At 29.0% G+C, this 21,730-nt stretch overlaps 1 pseudogene; it reads right to left on the bottom strand.

The window, feature by feature from the left end:
• LOC111303959 (uncharacterized) overlaps window positions 1-20,067 on the bottom strand; it is a 29,802-nt pseudogene extending 9,735 nt beyond the window's left edge.
• Between the last annotated feature and the right edge of the window lie 1,663 nt (window positions 20,068-21,730).

Raw genomic sequence — 21,730 nt, 5'->3', positions numbered from 1 at the left:
AGGTGTGATTAGTTACTTAAAAAATTTATCTTTTTAATAAAGCTAAAAAAAGAATTTAAGATTTATTAAAAAGATACTTTTGGTTTTTGAAAATAGAGTTGGATTTGGAAGTTCGATTATGCATGGAGAATGATTAGGACCCCTACAACACCCATTCAAAAATAGTACTGATTAAATATGTGTTATATTTGGTTTTGGATAAAAATGGTTTAAATTTAAAATTTAATAATAATCACCTTTCACTTTTTTTTAAGAGAAAAATCAATTTTATTAAAAATCTTTATTTAGGAATATTATGAAAATGTTTAAATTAAAAAATTACCTTATAATTCTCCAACGTCTAAGTAGAATTTAAGGATAATTCTTTCCACCTAAGATTCATCGCAACATTTCTTTTAAAATAAAAATAATATTATTTGCAGATGATAATTGTTAGTGACTCTTTAACACTGGGCGAAATATCGAGAATTATTTTCTTCAAAATGTTATTTTAGTTTTATTTCAAAATCCATATTTTTTAATACCATTTTTCATGAAGAACATTTTTATGCAAGAAAACGATGGTGTTGCAATTAACAAAGAATCAACAGTGATAATCAAAAGACAAAAACATGTAAAAATGAATGCAAACAACAATCTAGAGATGAATAGATGCAAATGGATGCTATGCATGATGATGGCATGCAATTTTGGGATTCGATCTTTAAATATATAAAGATCACTCGAACTCCTCAACCTTTAAGAAGAGTTTAAATGCAATTATTTATATTTAAGATATCACTTTTCTTTCCATTTTTTCTTTAATCTTATTATTATTATTTGGTAAAAGAATTGTTTGAAAAACTTAGTGAAATAAAATTTTCTAACTACCCCATCCTCTAGGCAACATTTGAGAATAAATTATTTCAAATGAGATTTTCATACAAGTCCTTAGAATTTTAAGATGGCTCAGGTTTCAAGTTTGGTTAAATTTAGGATTAAAGGATAGGTTTAGGGTCTTAAGGTTTCAAGATTTTAGGCTTTTAGGCTTTTAGGGTTTTAGGTTTTCAAGGTTTCAAGGTTTTACATGATTTTTACGAACCTCTCAAAAAATCCTTAGTATCTTAACAGACTTTCAAAACAAACTTGATTTTTTATAATTTTTCTAAATTTTGGATTTTTATTTTAGTTTTGGGACAACAGAACTTGATTGACCTAACATAGGCCAAAACCATTATTTTTGGGCTCATTGTGCAACCTATATAAAAACCCAATGTGTGACCCATGATGTGACCTATTGAAAAGCCTAAACAGAACCCAAATTAGTAATTTAAAATGGCCCATTTTTTTGCCATTAAAATAGCCTAAGACATAAGCCCAAATTGGCCACAAAAAATGAAGCCTAAACAATAAAAGAGGAAGCCATTAAAGATGGCCTAAATGATGAAGCCCAAACTAAAGGACAATAAAAAGCAAAGACTTATAAGTTGAGAGCCCAAAATTAAAACCAAAAAAGAAAAGAATGAGCCCATGTTCTTCATGTTAAGGGATGCATGGAAAGCACATGTATGGACTAATGAAGGTAATTGGTTGAAAATAAGCTATCTGATGTAAGATGAGAAAAAAAACTAAAGGGCTATAACACACAAAAAAATAGAAGAGGTAATGGTTTAGCAAAGATAGTTTGTAGAGGTAATAGAGTAGGGATGAGAAAAAACCAAAAAAAAAAAAAAAACTTGAGAAGAAAAGCTTATGGCATTAAAAAAAAGGCTCGAAAAAACTAGTGGAGTTTAGAAAAGAGAAAGCTTGAAAAAACCAGCAAAAATAGAGAAAGAAAGCTCTTGAAAAGAAAAAACCAAAAAAAAAGAAGCACTAGAAAGAGGAGATCTTTTCAATTAAAAAATGAAAAAAAAAAAGGTCTTTAGTTGGTAAAAAAATTAAAAAAAAAAGAAGGAAAAAAGAAACATAGCTGAAAAAGATTTGTGTGTGGGTTCAAGAAAGAGATACTTAAATGGTAATTTATGAGGGACAATAGGTTAGAGGCCTTAACCCATATTATCCTTATTTGATGTACAAACCTTACTATTCAAACATCAACAATGTCTTCCCAAGTCTTTATGCTCATCAATTAGTCACACAACCATCCAACTTTTAGTTAGCTACTCAACCTAGGAACTGATGAAAAGAGAAAGAGCTTTCATAGATCCAATTCTTAGGACATACATTAAGCTACTTCTTTAACTTATTAAGAACTATTTGATCGTACTAATTTATTTCGAACCTATGAAACCTCCCTACCTTAAGTGATATGATGCTAATACTACTTGTGACTATCATTTTAAGATTGTTAGCCATTCTATAAAAAATTATGCAACATTGAAGTATAAAGTACAAAGTTTGGTGAAAAATAGATTGGTGAATTTTGATATAGTAACAGGACATGTGTTATTAAAAACCCTTTGCTTAACCATACGGGGGCATAATTTTAAATGAGTTTTTATGAATGTCTATCACATAAGCAACTTTAAGAAATAATGCAAGTTTTGAACATTTGAGGATCTTGTATGTTAGTTTTTTATCTATCTTTCATCATTTTAATAAAGTGACAAATGCATTTTCATTACATTTTCTCTTTTATTCCATTGCCTTTATATACATGCCTTTCATATTTCACCAATTCCCATATTCTAAATAATGAATGTTTAAACAATCATGACAATAATTCAATATTCAATTTTGAAAGAATTATTCATGTTGATATGATTAATAAGTTAAGACTCTTAATATGTTAGGATCATTAAAATAAAAGAAGACAAATTTCATGAAATGAAGCTAGCATGATATTTCACTCATTCATAAATGAAAATATTGTTGTGTATGATTTTTTGTGATGGTTTATTCACAAATTTACTCTTAGTCAATAAATGTTCTTTATGAAAAGTATTCATATTTAAAATGAGAAATTACCATATTTCTTCTACCTTTTACACAATGAGTAAAATTATCCATTGCTACTTCATTAGAGCCTATTGAGTTTCTTTGAAAGAAACCCTAACTAAGGATTACCCTCTGCATTGGAGTGGGCAAAGTTTGAAAATGATAAAAACAAAGAAAAAAGAAAAGTGAAGGTCCTTAATGGCTTCAAGGGTAAAAAGAAAAAGAAAAACTCTGTTGTACTTAGATTTTTTTTTAAATGATGAAAAGTGTAAAAAAAAAAAAAAGAGAGAAAAGCATAATGAAAAAGAAAGAAAAAAATGAAAAAAGAAAAAGATGGAAAAAAATTGATAGGACAAAATGTTTTATATGAAAAGAAATTATCCCTGGTTTGTTACCCTTCAAATACATTTTGGGATTATTTTATCTATTTTTTTCATAACTCCTCACTCTAGCTTATGTTATGTCCCTTAAAAGTCCATTTCAATTGCATGTTAATGCTAAAAGTGAAGAATCATGAATTGAACTAAGACGAACTTGTAATGGGGTTATTGGAAATTTTAATCAAAATGTCACTAATGATCAAAGGAAAATGAAGTGAGAAGAAAAATATGTGGAAGAGATATGCCAAAAAAAATGAAAGAAAATGAAAAAGGAAAACTAAAAAAGGAAAAAAGGAAAAGAAAAAAAAAAAAAGAAAAAAAAAAGAAAGACTTAAACTGAAAACTCAAAAAAGTATTTAAGTAACAAAAAGGAAACTTGAAAAAATAGCATTGATGAGGATCTGCAGGAAATAAGGACAATACCTAGATTGATGAAAGATAAAAAATAGCACTGGAATGAACTTTTGAGAAAGAATTTAGGATTAATTTGTCTAGAATTGTTTCAGTATTCATTATCTTAGATGTTATGAACTCTTTTTTGGCATTTATCACGATGATTCATCCAGAACTAGTTTTTTTGCTTGTTTATTCCTTACTAGACTTGATCTTATAATGAAAACCCTTTTTTTTAATTTTTCTTGTTCTTCACTATTTATTACTTCCCATGATGAATTAAGCAAATGTGATGAATTACATTTGACATTAAATTGAAATGATAATAAATGAATCAATGACTGTTATGAAACATCCTTGCATTATTTCAAAAAAGTTGAAAATGACTAGGATAGATTGAAAATGAAGTATGAAAGATGAAAAAACTTTAAAAGGATGTTGATCCTTGTGGCTTACAAATGAAAAAGAAACATTCCAAATGTTGAAATCAGATGATGAAGCTAATGAAGAGGAATATTGGGTCACAAATAAATTGATACATTTATTCGCTAGTTTCAAAGAAGCTGAAGAAACATATGATGAGAAGCTGAAAAGAAAACATGAAAAAAGAGTCTTAAGATCCCATTAAAAGAAAAAACTTTATATTTGAATGATATAATAGATAAGACTTCCTGATGGTACATGATAGCTCATGCTGAAGATCACAAATGTTGATGAGTTAAAAGAAGTGAGAAGACAAATAAAGAATTTTGAGAACCCTCTGATTTACCACAATTGAAAAGATAAATGAATTGTATAGCATACATTGCATTCACCACATATGTTACATGTATGCATCATACTGAGAATATTGCATTCACTCATGGCATCATTATGCATATTTGAAAAAGAAAAAAAGTTTAAAGTTTGAAATTGGGTTGGAATTTTGTATTCATTGCATTCATGCGTTGTATTCACTATATTCCTTACATGTTGCATATATCATCACATTTATTGCACTTGTAGACACCACAATCTGTCTAGGGGTTTACATTTGGTTTTTGTTAAAAAATAAAAAAAATTAATTAAAAAATAAAAATGCTGAAAAAATGAGAAAAGTGGTTGAATATGGAAATGACTGAGTTGAGGAGTTTAAACTGAATTAGGGTTTAGAGTTAAAAGTCATAAATGATGGAAATCCCATCTGGTTTAAGGCTCTCAAATTGAAGCCCTATAAATAAGATCAAAGAACACATAGGGAGATACATAAATACTCAAAAAGTAGAGAGAAAATAGATACATCAGAGAGCAAAAATTAGAAAACAAAGAAAAATATGAAGCAAAAAAAAAATTTGGAAGTGTTTTTTTTTATAAAAATTTTTTTGGAAATTTTTTGGAAAATTTCTAGATTCTGACGAAATTTCTCTACGCTGGTTGATTTTTTTGGCAAGATTTTCCAAAATCCGATGAAGATTTCGGTAAGTGTTAAATTTTTTGACGATCGTCGGGTGACCCAACTCAGATTCTAGCAATTTTTTCTAGAATTCAGTTGAAGTTCAATCGAAGTTCATTCAGTTAAAAAGAGAGGTAGAGAAGGAAAATGGGGAAAGAAAGAGAATGGGAAGGGAGATCTGAAGCAAAAAGGCTGAATTTGGGCTATTTATACCCTCACCAAAATGACGTCGTTTTAGAGCTTAGTAAACCTTAGGATCCACACATTTTGCCATTTAGGCCACTCGACCTGAGCCTCAACTTGCTTCTGACCTGTTTACTAGCCAAGTCGAGCTGAGCCAACTTCCCCAACTGAGCCTTTGAGCCATTTTCTGTGTCTAGAGCTGAGTCGCTCCAACTCTCCAGTCGAGCCGTTTGTTTTGTATTGGTATTTTCCTTTGCATTTTTTTTGTATTTATGTGTTTATTTATTTTTAAGAGTATTTTTGCATGAATAAATTTTAAAAAATATAAAATAAAATTTTTTAAAAAATATTTTTAAGGAAAAGTTGAAAGTATCAATTTTCCTTGAAAATAAAATAAAAAAAAAACATTTTTATGGAAAAGTTAAAAGTATCAATTTTGCTTGAAAATAAAATAAAAAAAAAACATTGTTAAGGAAAAGTTGAAAGTATCAATTTTTCTTGAAAATAAAATTAAAAAAAAATATTTTTAAAGAAAAGTTAAAAGTATCAATTTTTTTTTAAAAATAAAAAACCCTCAATATGCTTTAAGAAAAAGTTAAAAGTATCAATTTTTCTTGTATAAAAGCATGATTTTTTTAATAAAACAAACAAAAAAATGATCTATATCAATCATCATTTCTTACTCATTTTGTCTTTTTTTTTAAATCTTTTTTTAATGTTAAATAATTCGACAATGGATGTCTACAAAAGAAACAATAGTTTCCTTATATACTCTTGAGGTAAGAGAATTTTTCTTAATTTTCTGCCAAAAGTATTGGAGTTAATTAAGAATAATTTCTAATAATTAATTATTTGATAAAATTTTTAAGGCTTATCGGATAACATAAAATTGAGCTAGTACCATCTTTTGATGGGCGTTGTGAGGATGCTATAACCTTTTTCACTCGTAATTGAACTCCCAAACCTTGTTTTGGTTAATAGACCCGAACCATTCTTTTAGGGACCCGAACCATTCTTTTAGGGACCCTTAGTCAAGCTTAGGTGTTCCTTGAAATGATAGATTCCTTTGGTGACCAATCACACCTAAATAAAAAAAGATTGGTGACAACTCCTCAAGTCAATATCTAGCGATAGATTCTCAATCTAGATGTTATGACAGCACTTATGCACAGCTTGTTTGGAAAAGAAAGATCAAAATTTGAGTTGTAAAATTATGATGAAAATTTGAAAAATCTTTGGCTCATGCATTCACTATATACATATATTGTGTTCATCATATTTGTAGACACCAAAATTTGTTTGAGACATTTTTCAACACGATTGATCCGGGGATCATTTGTGAACAACAGGATAAGACCATTTACAAGTACCATTTAAGACCTGTAAAGACCTTATAAATTTGCCTATTAAAAATTCAAACTCAACTTTGGTCAAAGTGAGTCAAACAAAATCAAATGATGTAAAATTTGATCAAAATTAATGGAGTCTAGGTTAATTTTGAAATTTCAAAACCTCATTGAAATCAAAGTGTTATTAAATTGAATTTACGATTTTTTTCAAAACACTAAAATTTTTAGTGTACCCTAAAAAAGGGTAAATTACCAAAATATCTTTATGGGAGTATTTTCATAATTTGAACTTCTCGTGTTTAAATTTTTGTGAAACCTTTCAAACCTTAATCCTATAATATTTCATGATTTTTTATGCATTTAAAATCATAGCGATACCCCGATAAATGTGAAATTACCAAATACCCTTATAGAGGTATTTTTGTAATTTGGCCTTCTCGAACTCAAAATTTTGTGAAACTTTCCAGATCTCACTTTTGTAACATCTCATGATTTTTGGTGAGTTTAGAATCATAGTGGTATCCCGAAAAGTGTGAAATTACTAAAATACCCGTTGAGGGGTATTTTCATAATTTGGCATTTCGGGATCAAAATTTCATAAAACTTTCCAGATCCTAGTTTTATAATATCTCATGATTTTTTATGCATTTGAAATTATAACAATACCCCAAAAAGTGTGAAATTCTAAAATACCCTTATAAGGGTATTTTCGTAATTTAGGCTTTTCGAGTCAAAATTTCATGAAACTTTTCAGATCATAATCTTATAATATTTCATGATTTTTGGTATTTTAAAGTTCCAAAAATGACACTAGAAACTTGATTTCTAAGAAAAAGATCTAACTACTAAAAATTTTGCAACTAATGGTAAAATAGTCTTTTCACATGTTTGAAAGGCATAAAGATATCATCTTTGTAGTAATTAATATGGACTATTGGATATTTATTTGATCCTGATCCAATGGTCAAATATGGCCTCTTTGAAGGAATAAAAGAGCAAGCTTTAACCCTTGAATGAAATCTCATCCAAGGGTTCATGTTTATCAAGATCGAGATTTTTTCTTTTTTTTTTTTTTTCTGACCTAACCATTAAGGAGGCTGGGGGTTTCTATTAAGAAAAAAGAGGAGAGGAGGGCTGAAAAATAAAAGAACAAAAAAAGAAGAAGAATAGAATGTAAAAAAAAAGAAAAAAAAAAGAGAATAAAGCTGTTGAAAAAAGAGGTAGCCAAATAGGGAGGTGAAAAATGAGGAGAAAAGAGAAAGAAAATAAAGTGGGCTGCCAAAAGAAAAAGGTTGGGGAGGAAGCATCTGAAAGAAAAAAAAAAGGAGAGCACGAAAAAAAGAAAAAGAAAGGTTAAAATAGAAAATTCAAAAAGTGAGACAACTTATACCAAAGCAGAGTTTTATTGATTATATCATGTGTTTTACACTATTTTTACTCCTATCATGATCTTTTCTACAAGTGTTCTGATTTATTCCTTTCATGCTTTGGTGTTTAGTATGTTTGTTGATAAAATTTCAAGCCTTATTTGCTCTATGTTTCTGTTTCATTTTTTCCAAGTTGGTTGGAACAAAATTGTTTTTCTAGTGCTGCATAATAGCTACTGTTTCTCCTTCTGGCAGCCACTATTCAATCATACCATAAATTCTTCCACCTCTCTTTTCATCCTTCTTAACCAACCTTTAGTTGGTCTAAACTAAAGCAAACAAAGAAAAAGAAATCAGCTTGGACTAAGCCAAACCGTGCTGCCTAACTCCCTATGGGTAGTCACGGTTTGGTTGATCTTCCAAACAAATTTTGTAACCTATTTCCATTGTTTCCTGAAGTAATTTCAGCACCTCTTTCACTTTTTTTCTTTGCATGAGACATGGGTTTACTAGTATGGTCAAAAAAGGCTTATGACCAAAAGTTGTTTGACCATGGTTTTGTTTTGAAAGCTAAAAGGGAGAAAGCTAGAAGTCTGAAGTTGATGACCTTCGGCTATAATCCATTTAAGCTATATAAGACATCAATGGGCAGCTTCATAGCTCTTTGCTCTTTAATATGGAATGGGGTTCTTTTCCTTGTCTAGTTTGTTGTCTTTATGTGAAAGGTTTTGCACAAGCTATAAAGCTTCTAGGTTTTTGTATTTTTTTGGTTTCTTCCCTATGCATGGGGGCTATCTTGGTTGTTCTTATGGCTGTTAACATAAAGAATGAAACCTGAAAATAGGCTATAGGTAGTGACTTTCATGTGAACTATGTTATTCCCCCTTTATATTTGATTTTAATTATACTTATACAATTTGTTTATGATTGTTTAAATTCAATTATAAGTTTAATTCTATGCACTATTAATTTCTTTGTTGTTTAGATTCTCATGCTTGTTTTAAGTTTTTATCTTGTGTTTAAATTCATGTTTGGTACATTTTCCATGCATATAATAATGATATGAATGAAATTTTTGAGGATGATATTTTAGAGAAGTTCGAGTAGAGATTCTCTAAAATGTCTAGATGATGATATTTTTCTAAAATACTGTCAAAGTAATGAAGTATTTAGGAAAATATTCAATATGAAAAAAGTTTCATTTGTATCTTTTCTAAAATTTTGATAGATGTTATTAATAATATCTGTTGATTTCTTTAGGTAATGAAATTGATATGATCAAAGTTTAAAAATATAACTAAGTAGGGAAGAAAAAAATGAATAAAATTTTTCGAGGATAGGATTCTAAGGAAGCCCAAGTAGAGATTCTTAAGATATCCTTAGGTGAGAAAATTTTTTTAAAATACTGTCAAAGTATTGGGGTATCTAGGAACATTTTCAATAATTTTTATTTACTTTGTTTCTTCTGAAAGTGTTAATTGGAAAATAATTAAAATTATTAAGGCATAATCAATATATTGTCTTGTATGCATGATTGTTCATATTATATAATTCTATTTTATTTCCTCTGTTCCTTTCAAATTTTTGATGATAATTAGAGAATGTTTCTAATGAATATATTTTTCATGTTCATATTCTACTTTATTGTTTGCATTACATATTTTTTTAAATAAATTTTTTTTCTAATGATAAGACTTCAGGAAGTCCGAGTAGTGATTCTCGAGAATTTCCTAGGTGAGAAGAGTCTTCTAAAAATTGTCAAAGTATTGGAATATTTACAAGTTTTCTTTTTAATATGAAAATTTTCCATTTTATAACCATTTCTTTTAACTTGGATGGTTTTTCTTAATAAATAGGAAAGTGTTTTCTAAAAAAAATAAATGTATTTGTGGATTATTATATTATTACATGACTTTTAAAATTCTTTTAAAAACAAAAAAAAAAATCTCTGAGGATAAGATCCTAAAGAAATTAGAGTAGTGATTCTTCATGAATCTTTAGGTAAGAAAATTTATCTAAAATGCCACCAGCGTATTAGAACATTTAGATTAATTTTTGATAAAAATTTCTTGTCTTTTATAAATAAGTCCCAAAAAATATTATTTTTTAAAAATTACTTACTACTTTATGTTTTTAATAACTATTGGAAATGAATATGAACCACTGAAGATAGGATTTTTGAGAATTTCGTGTAGTGATTCTTAAAAATTACTTAGGTGAGATGGTTCCTTTTAATATTACCAGCACATTAGGATAATTTTAGGAATTTTTCAATATAAGGTTCTTATTTATTTTCAAGTTTACTAAAAATAATAAAAATATGTTTTTTAAAAAAATAATAATAATAAAAAATATATATAGGAAAATTAATTTTTAAATACCAAGACCATGACAATTTTTGTCAATATTAAAGATAACACATAATTAATTGGTATTATTTTAAACGGGCGTCGTGGGGTGTTAATCCTTCGTCACGTGTAACCTACTACCGTACTCAATTTGTTTTTTGTACACCCAAACTATCTTTTTAATAAAACTTTAAATATGTCTTTATTGTTTTATTAAATGATAAATTTTTTGAGTGGCCAATCACACTCTAAAAAAAATTGATAGCGAATCTATTTCTTTTGTTTTTTTAGATTCATCTAGCGGTCCCCAAAATCGTTATGACAGCTTGACGACTCCATTGGAGATATCATTTTTTTAGAGAGTCAGGCCAAAAGTTAATAATGTGTTATCTTTAGTTTTGTTTTAATGGTCTAAATTGGTATTTAACATTAATTTTCTTGATTTTGATTTTGTTTTTAATTAACAATAGTAATAAAATTTTACATGCATTTCATTTTAATTATATCATTTGTTCATTATTTATTTTATGTATATGTTATTTTCAATAAATTATGGGGCATGTAGGATAGAGATTGTGATTTTTTTTTCTCTCACACATACGATGACACATTCACATCATGCATGACCTCTATACCAGGCTCTAACCCTTTTAAGAAAGAGTAAAGTTTCTATTCTCTCGTGAGGTGATAACCTCTGTAATGGCAAGTGAAATACTCTCACTTAAATTGAACATTTTTCGTTCATAGCCTATAATGAGTGAAGATCGAGGTGCCTTACTAGTCCTATATGAACGCTTGTAAAGAACAATTTGAGAACCTTTTAGATGTATAAGAAATTACCCGAATTAGGGCAAAAAGAAGCATTCCAATACAATTTGTATTTCGATGTATGAATGATGAAAATAAAATTGGAATAGTGTGAAACAATAATGGCATAAGTAAAATTAAAATTTTGAAAAAAGGAGAAATAAAAAAGCCTTTTTTTTAAGAAAAAGAAATTTATCTTTTAACATCAAGTTCATTCATTTTGTGTTTATCCAAAATTTACATTTTAATAAATGTTTTAAAATAAAATGAAAATTTTTCAAAAGTAAAGGTTTTTTAAATAAAATTTGTATTCTTGAATTTTTTTCCTTTAAAAAAAAAGATTTTTAAATTTGAATGTTGTTTTGTCTTTCACATTTTCATTTGATTTGTTACATACATTTTTTCTCATGTTAAAAAAATAATAATAATTGGATAATATATACGCCTTAACTCATGCATCCTAATAGATAGTATATGCGTCCCATCTGATCACATCATAACAAGATAATACATGCATTGCATCCTATCTACATCAATGGATAGTACATGCATACCATTCACATCAATGGATAGTATATGCATCCCATTTTATGTACATGTTGATAAATGATACATGCCTCATGTGCACATCTTAATAGTTAATGCATGCACTCTATCTCATTGCATATCTTAAGGCAATGTTGACCTCATTAGGCCAATACAACACATGCATTGCATTCTATATAGACATATCTCATGTATACGGTAGGTTCATGCATTTCATACAAGTATGTTACAAAGGTACATCTCATCACCCATGCAACTATGTCATTGCATTTTATGCATATGGATTCATGAATGGTAGAGTTTTGTAGAGCATGCATTACATTTCATTACATTCCTTACATACACATGCATGGATAAGGAAACTTTTACCATTTGGGGGCCTTATATAAAAAATCCCTTGTCTTAGGCTTATATGCATTTCATGACATTCTTTAGTCATCATATTCATGTATTCATAAATATGCTTTGTGTGTCATTGTTTTTGTGGCATTCATTCAATAAGGGTAATTTAGGTCTAAATCTGGGAATAAGATGATTGTCTTGGTGGGAAGAAGAATGGCAAAAATGAGAGATCAATTGGAAGAAAGGATTAATACATTAGAATTGAATCAAGAGAAATTTTAGCTCAAGCTTTGGGAGATAAAACAACAGATGGCCCAATTAATGGAAATTATTAAAGGTAATGGTGGGATTGAGTCTATTGCTCCTCAAGGATCATTGTCACTTTCAATTTCACTAAATCAAAACCAATTGACTCCTGTTAGTTTCGGCACTTTTCTCAATCATACCAAGGCATTGGGTGATTCAAGAAGTGACCAAAGTTTGGTTGACCTCGAGAAAGGAATGAGTGAATTAGCCACACAAATAATTGAACTCAAAAGTCTAATTTCCAATATGGAGTCACCTAGCTTCAAACAACCATCACCAACTATCTTGAGTTCAAACCCACACTTAAGTCATTCTCATGACTATTTTAAATCTCTTCTCCAAACACCTGGGATTAGGCCCCTAAACTTTATACAATCTCCAAGAATTTCATGCTTGAATTCACATCCACCACCTCACATTTCACAGCCACTTATTCAGCATGTTATCCCATCACCACTTTCTCAACCTAATTTCGGACCCAAAGTTTCTTAATTCACTCCAATACCAACTAAACCGTTGGTTTTCCAGCAAAGTAGGCCAACTATAAAACAGAAAAACATTAGCAATACCAAAGAAAAAATTCCTATTGACCCAATACCCATATCTTACATAGATTCATCCCTATTGCTCCGAGAAAACTACCTCATTGCCTCTACCTTATCGAACCCTTTAAACCACCTTTTCTCAAATGGTACGATCCTAATGCCCGATGTGAATACCATCTTGACATCATAAGCCAATGATGCTAAAATTAAACCATTGAATGAGAAATCTTTGTTTGTAAGTTTGAGTGTCATCTCAAGAATATTATCAAGAATATGAATTTTTTGGGTCGTGTTTGAGTGTTTGCATTGCATGAATAGATCTTATGCATCAGGAGTGTTCCATAGATTTACATCATCATTTGATAGTTTCAATTTCTATTAAAGTTTGGACTTATAATTGGTAAAAAGGGGGAAAATGTTATATTTGAATAAAGCCCTACATAGTTAGGTCCCAAGGTTAAAAAATGGTACTTTGGAAAAAGTGAAAAAAGGCAAAAAAAAAAAAAGGCAAAGAAAAAAAGAAAAAGGCAAAGTACAAAAAAAAAAAGAAAATATTTTGAGTCTCGTATGAGTTGGCGATCACTATTAGGGATTTATCAAATACCTAAACTTTCTTTCTTAAGTCTTTCAATTGATTCCAGTCAACAACCATGACCCCTCAAAAGCTATAAAGTTGAATTTGTGAACTTTATGTTCACCGAATAATATTATGATATCAAAAGGTGATATTTTTTTCCAAGGCAATAAACAATGAAACTAATTTAAAAAAGAAGAAAGAAATTTATATTCCTAAAAAATTAGTCAAATAAGACATTTTGAAATCAAAGTTAACCCAAATCCTATAAAATGACTTTAGATTTACCAACCTTTTAGTCATTTACCTAAAATTTTGCCTAGCTCATGTGTTTTTGGGGCATGTTGCTTATATTTACCAACCTTTTAGCCCCTTTACCTAAAACGTTAGCTTGACCAATATGTCATCAGGGTCATGTTGATCATGAAACTTACCAACCTTTCAGTTTTTTACCTTAAAATTAGCCTGACCATTTTGTCTCGAGGGCACGTTGACTAGAAAAAAAAGATCTCATTGCCCTTTAGACAATTTGAGCTATGATCAATTCAATCATTCTTTTTTTTTTTTTTTGTTAAAGTGACATGGATCATTTGGTATCAAATGGTTTCAATTCTATATGACCTTTTCTCGCTCATTCCACATAATCCTTTCTTGTAATAACTTTCATTAAGGATAGTTTACTAAATAGGGCATCTTCCATGAAACACATTATTGGCAAAATGAATTTAGAAGGGCATGTCAAAAAATAATAACAAAAAAAAACCAAAAAAATGAAAAAATGAAAAAGAACAAAAAAGAAGAAAAAATGGTTATGACATATGCATTTAGAAAATTCAAATAAATTCCCATAAAATCCTGACAAATTCAAAGTTTTGAAAAATGGGACAAAAAGAAAAAAAAAAAGAAAAAACCCCAAAATAAAAAATTCCAAAACTACAAAAAACCCAAGAAAAAAAATAAAAACTGTTGAAATGAAAACCTTTCTTCAAGATCATCTTTCTAAAAATGAACTTCTCTTCAATTTAAGTGTTCATACTTGAAATGAAAAATGACTGTCTTTTATTATCCTTTCACAAATGTAAAAATTTATCTCTTGTTACCCCTTTAAGCTTGATTGAATTCTTTTAAAATAAACCCTAACTAAGAATCACCTTCCATACCAAAGGACAAAAAGGAACACTTCTAAGGGTTAAAAATAGGGATGTCCAAATGAAATCCCATATGTTGGGCTAAAGGCTCAATATAAAAGTTCACAAAGGTTTTGAATCCACTCAATGACAGGATCCAAAAGCAAAAAAAAAAAAAAGACAAAAAAAAAAGCAAAGTAAAAAGAAAAATGAAAGAAAATGAAGAATAAAAGAAAGAAAAAGAAATGAATGGGTGGAAAGCAAAAAGGAATAGACCTCAGAATATATCGTTCAAACGAAAAAGTGATCCTTGGTTTTAAATACCCTTAAATACTTGTCTTAGGCCTTTCTATCATTTTCTTTGATAACCCTGAACCTTAACCTATGTTACAACCTTTAAAAAGTCAATATTGGATATAGCATGAAGGTTTAAAATTGAAAAGTTTCTCTTGGAAGAATGATCGTAAATCTTTTAAGTCCCCGTTTATTATGTAATTTCATGTTTGGATCGTTAACCCCTTTCGAAAAAATTCTTTTCCTTTTTTGGATTAGTTTTGAATTTTTTAAGTTCATGGTGTGTTAATAAAAAAAAAGAAAAAAGAAAAAAATAGAAATAAAAGTGGCTCCTAATGCTTAATGTGGTAGACACTAAGCCAAACCTTATTGAAAATCTGAAATATCAAAGTCATAGAAGTCTGAGATTAGTTGACTTTAAAAATTTGAACCTTTGTCCAGTCCCAAATAACTTTTCCAAATCTTAAGCCTTTACAGCTAACTTTGACGTACATCAAATATCACATTTGGAGACTAAAGAAAGTTTTTAACATGTTTGATTTTTAAGGAATTCATGTTTATGAAAAAATATATATTTCATCTATGAGCTTGTATCAAAAGAGCATATGCCTTTTTATCTCCTACAAGTGCTGAAACCCTTTTGAATAAACAGAAATCTCTATAAATTGAACCATTCAACCAATTTGGAAAGAATCTTCACCTTTCATTTTTAATAGAGGTTGCCAATTCTCGGGCATGTAAGCCCAGTTTAGCTGGCCTTTAATAAAATCTTAAGCCCAAATTAGTTGGCACATAAGCCTAGTTTAGCTGGCTCTTGGTAAAATTTTAAGCCTAACTTAGCTGGCTCCTAAAAATATTTTTAAGCCTAGCTTACCTGGTGCTTGATGAAAATTTAAGCTCAGTTTATCTAGCCCTTACTTAAAATTTAAGCCTAGTTTTATCTAGTCTGTGATGAAGATTTTAAGCCCAATTTATTTAGCATAAAAAAAAGTCATTCGCATTTGCATCTAGCATAAAAAAAAAGTCATTCGTATTTGCATCATTAGCATCTATATTAAAAAATATATTTACATTTGCATCATTCGCATCTGCATCACAACAAAAAGACATTCATATTTGCATTCACATTTTCATCATGAAAAAAAACACTCACATTGGCATCCATCACATTCATACTTGTATGCACATCATGAAAAAGACATGAAAAAAAAATATTTACGTTCAGCATTTACATCATGAAAAAGACATTTATGTTCAGCATTTACATCATAAAAAAGACATTCACATTTGCATCACTAGCACCTACATCAAGAAAAAATTTGCATTTGCATTATTCGCATCTATATCACTAGAGAAAAAGACACTCGTATTTGCATCCTCACATTCGTACTTACATGTGCATCATGAAAAAGATGTTTGCATTTGCATCACTAGCACCTGCATCAAGAAAAAATTTACATTTGCATCATAAGAAAATTTACATTTGCATCACTTGTATTTGTATCATGAAAAAAATTTGCATTTACATCACTTACATCTGTATCACAAGGAAAAAGACATTTGCATTTGCACCATAAGAAAAAAGTTAGCATCATTGCATCTGCATCATAAGAAAAGGTATTTGTAGAGGCATTTACATGAAAGGAACATTGTCATTTGCATTGTGAAAAAGTCATCTATTTTTGCATTGACATTTACATTCGCATGGACATTTGTATTCACATAATTAGATAAATTTGCATCAGGATTATGTTTGTCAACATTATAAGGATAAGGATCAGCAAATGATCATCGAAGTTCACAAGAAAGAAGCTCCTAGAATATGCAAACCAGGTTTGAGAATGGTTTTTTTTTTTAAGATAAAAAAACAAAAAAAAAGAAAAAAAGAAAAAAAGAGAAAAATTATTGATGTAAGGAAACTTGTCACCACAATTTGGATATGTCATATTGGTTTCTAATAATATTTGCATTACATCCATTGCATTCATGAATTATGAAAATTTGAACTATGTCTTTAAGAAAGAATCATTCAAATAAAAGACTGAAGTATGAAAAATGATTTTTAAACAATCACAACTTGTGAAATTCTTGAGCCATGACATCATGAATCATTTTCAAACCAGTTTCAAAAGAAAGAGAAAAGAAAAATAAGATTTTAAAGTTTCAAAGCCTCTATTTAAAAAGAACCATTTTCAAACAAAGATTTTGAAGCCTTTGTTTGGGAGGAGCCATGTTCAAACAAAAATTGTTAGAGTTTCAAAAAATCTTTTATTAAGGGAAAACCATTTGCAAAACATTTTAATTTTTTAAAAGTTTCATGGCCTCTAATTGAAGGAGCATTCAAAGATTTTGAGATTTGTAAGACCTCCGGGCATAATCTCTAAGACATTCAAGCATAAATTTTAAGACCTCCAAGCAAAATATTTTAAATTTTGAAAGTTTCATGGCCTCTTACTAGTGGAGCATTTAAAGATTTTAAGATTTGTATCCAAGCATAATCTCTAAGACCTTCCAGCAAAACGTTTTAAATTTTTAAAGTTTCATGCCCCTGATTGGATGAGCATTCAAAGATTTTAGGATTTTTAAGACCTCTGGACATAATCTTTAAGACCTCCAAGCATAATTTTTAAGACCTCCAGGCAAAACATTTTAATTTTTTAAAAGTTTAATAGTCTCTGATTTAAGGAGCATTCAAAGATTTAAGATTTGTAAGACCTCAGGGCATAATCTCTAAGACCTCCAAGCATAATTTTCAAGACCTTTTGGCAAAACATTTTAATTTTTTAAAAGTTTCATGGCCTCTGATGGGGGGAGTATTTAAAGATTTTGAGATTTGTATGACTTTTGGGTATAATCTCTAAACATTTTAAAGTTTCATGGCCTCTAATTAGACGAGCACTTAAAGTTTCATGGCCTCTGATTAAAGGAGCATTCAAAAGTTTTGTGATTCGTAAACCATTTTAAATTCAAAGATTCATGGCCTCTGATTAAAAGAGCGTCCAAAAGTTTTATGATTCGTAAAATAATTTAAATTCAAAGTTTCACGGCCTTTAATTGGATGAGCATTCAAAAAGCTTTTGAGATTTAATCTCCAAGACCCATAGCTTAAAAAAAAAAAAAGAAAGGGAGAGAAAAGAAGAGAAGAAAAAGCAAAGGTTTGCTAGTTCAAAAAACATCATCCAGATAAAATTGTCATCTACGTCTTTGCATTATTTTTTATCCTCAGAAGTATGGAAAAAGAAGCAGCTATGGACATCGAATTTTATCCTGAACATTTTTCAATATGATTGATCCGAGACTTATTTGCGAACAAAAGGCCAATACCATTTACGAGAACCATTTAAGACTCATAAAGACCTTATGAATTTGCCTATTCAAAACCCAAACTCAACTCGAGTCAAAACAAGTCAAACAAAGTCAAATGATGTAAAATTTGGACAAATTAATAAAGTCCAAGTTAATTTTAAAAATTTAAAACATCATTGAAATCAAGGTGTTATTAAATTGAATTTGTAATTTTTTTCAAAACACTGAAATTTTCATTGTGCCCTAGGAAAAGTCAAATTACCAAAATACCTTTATAGGGGTATTTTAGTAATTTAACTTTTTCGAGTTCAAATTTTCATGAAACCCTCCATACCTTAATCATATAATATTTCATGATTTTTGATGTATTTAAAATCACAGCGGCACCCCGAAAAGTGTGAAATTACCAAAATATCCTTATAGGGGTATTTTTGTAATTTGGCCTTCCTGAGCTCGAAATTTTGTGAAACTTTTCAGATCTCACTTTTGTAACATCTCATGATTTTTGGTGAGTTTGGAATCATATTAGTATCCTGAGAAGTGTGAAATTACCAAAATACCCTTTGAAGGGTTTTTTTGTACTTTGGCCTTTCCGAACCAAAATTTCATGAAACTTTCCATATCCTAGTTTCATAATATTTTATAATTTTTGATGTATTTAAAATTATGACAGTACCTCGATAAGTGTGAAATTACCAAAATACCCTCAGATGGGTATTTTTGTAATTTAGCCTTTTCGAGCTTGAAATTTCATGAAACTTTTCAGATCATAATCTTATAATATTTAATGATTTTTTGTGTTTTAAAGTTTCAAAAATGACCCTGAAAACCTTGATTTCCAAGAAAAAGGCCTAACTATCGAAAACTTTACAACTAAAGGTAAAATAGTCTTTTCACATGTTTGGAAGGCATAAAGATTTCATATTTGTAGTAATTAATATGGACCATTGGATCTTTACTTGATCTTGATCCAATGGTCAAAAATGGCACCTTTGAAGGAATAAAAGAACAAGCTTTAACCCTTGGATGAAATCTCATCTACAGGTCCATGTTTATCAAGATCAAGATTTTTTCATTTTTCTTTTCTTTCTGACCTGACCATTAAGGAGGTTGGGGGTTTATATCAATAAATAAAAAAGAGTGGAGGGCTAAAAAAATAAAAGAATAAAGAAAAAATAAGAAGAATAGAACATAAAAGAAAAAAGAAAAAAAAAAGAGAAGGACGCTGTTGAAAAAAAAGGTAGCCGAATAGGGAGGTGAAGAAGGAGGAGAAAAAAGAAAGAAAAGAAAGGGGGGTGGGGAGGAAGCATATGGAAAAAAAAGAAAGAGAGCAAGAAAAAAAAGAGAAAGAAAGTTGAAAACAAAAAATTCAAAAGGTGAGACAGCTTATACCAAGACAGAGTTTTGCTGATTATATCATGTGTTTTACACTATTTTTGCACTGTCATTATCTTTTCTGCAATTGTTCTTATTTATTCCTTTCATGCTTTGGTGTTTGATGTGTTTGTTGATAAAATTTCCAGCCTTATTTGTTCTATGTTTCTGTTTCATTTTTTCCAAGTTAGTTAGAACACCATTGTTTTTCTAGTGTTGTTGAATAGCTATTGTTTTTTCTTCTGGTAGCCATTGTTTGATCATGCCATAAATTCTTTCACCAACCAGCCTTTTGTTGGTCTAAGCTACAGCAAACAAAGAAAAGGAAATCAGCTTGGACTAAGCCAAACCGTGCTACCTAACTCCCTATGAACAATCACAGTTTGGTTAATCTTCCAAATAGATTTTATAACCTGTTTTCGTTGTTGCTTGAAGTAATTTCAGCACCTCTTTCGCTTTCTTTCTTTGCATGAGACATGGGTTTACTAGTAAGGCAAAAATGGCTCATGACCAAAAGTTGTTTAGACCATGGTTTTGTTTTGAAAGCTAAAAAAGAGAAAGCTGAAAGTTTGAAGTTGATAAGTTTTGGCTATAATCCATTTGAGCTATATAAGACATCAATGGGCAACTTCATAACTCTTTGCTCTTCAACATGGAATGGGGTTCTTTTTCTTATCTAGTTTATTGTCTTTATGTGAAAGGTTTTGCACAAGCTATAAAAGCTTCTAGCTTTTTATATTTTTCTGGTTTCTTCCCTATACGTGGGGGCTATCTTAGCTTGTTCTTATGGTTGTTAACATAAAGAATGAAAGCTGAAAATAAGCTATAGGTAGTGAGTTTCATGTGAACTATGTTATTCCACCTTTATATTTTATTTTAATTATACTCATACAATTTGTTTATACTTGTTTAAATTTAATTATAAATTTAATTCTATGCATTGGTGATTTCTTTATTGTTTAGATTCTCATGCTTGTTTTAATTTTTTATCTTGTGTTTAAATTCATATTTGATACATTTTCCATGCATATAATAATGATATGAATGAAATTTTTTAAAAATGATATTTTAGAGAAGTCTGAGTAGAGATTCTCTAGAATGTCTAGATGAAGATATTTTTTTAAAATACTACCAAAGTAATGAAGTATTTAGGAAAATATTCAATATAAAAAAAGTTTCATTTGTATGTTTTCTAAAATTTTGATAGATGTTATTAATAATCTATATTGATTTCTTTAGGTAATGAAATTGATATGATCAAAGTTTAAAAATATAACTAAGTAGGGAAGAACACAATGAATAAAATTTTTCAAGGATGAGATTCTAAGGAAGCCCAAGTAGAGATTCCTAAGAAATTTTTAAGTGAGAAAATTTTTCTAAAATACCACCAAAGTATTGGGGTATCTAGAAAAATTTTCAATAAATTTTATTTACTATGTTCTTTTTGAAAGTGTTAATTGGAAAATAATTAAGATTATTAAGGCATAATCAATATAGTGTCTTGTATGCATGATTGTTCATATTATATAATTCTATTTTATTTCCTCTGTTCCTTTCAAATTTTTTATGATAACTAGAGAATGTTTTTAATGAATATATTTTTCGTGTTCATATTCTACTATATTATTTGCATTACATATTTTTTTAAAATAAATTTTTTTGATGATGGGACTTTAGAAAGTCCGAATAGTAACTCCTGAGAATTTTCTATGTGAGAAAAGTTTTTTAAAATTATCAAAGTATTGGAATATTTAGAAGTTTCTTTTCAATATGAACAATTTCCATTTTATAATCATTTCTTTTAACTTGGATGGTTTTTCTTAATAAATAAGAAAATGTTTTCTAAAAAAAATAAATGTATTTGTGGATTATTATATTATTACATGATTTTTAAAATTTTTTTAAGAACAAACAAAAAATCTCCGAAGATAAGATCCTAAAAAAATTCGAGTAGTGATTCTTCGGAATCTTTAGGTAAGAAAATCTATTTAAAATGCTGCTAACATATTGGTGCATTTAGATTAATTTTTTTATAAAGGTTTCTCATCTTTTAGAAATAAATCCCAAAAAATATTATTTGTTTTAAAATTACTTACTACTCCATGTTTTAGAGAATTTCGTGCAGTGATTCTTAAAAATTA

The sequence above is a fragment of the Durio zibethinus genome, chromosome 13, assembly GCF_047325235.1.
Source record: "Durio zibethinus cultivar Kanyao isolate XHJ-2024 chromosome 13, ASM4732523v1, whole genome shotgun sequence".
Taxonomy (NCBI): domain Eukaryota; kingdom Viridiplantae; phylum Streptophyta; class Magnoliopsida; order Malvales; family Malvaceae; genus Durio; species Durio zibethinus.
This window is presented reverse-complemented; position numbering and strand designations above follow the sequence as displayed.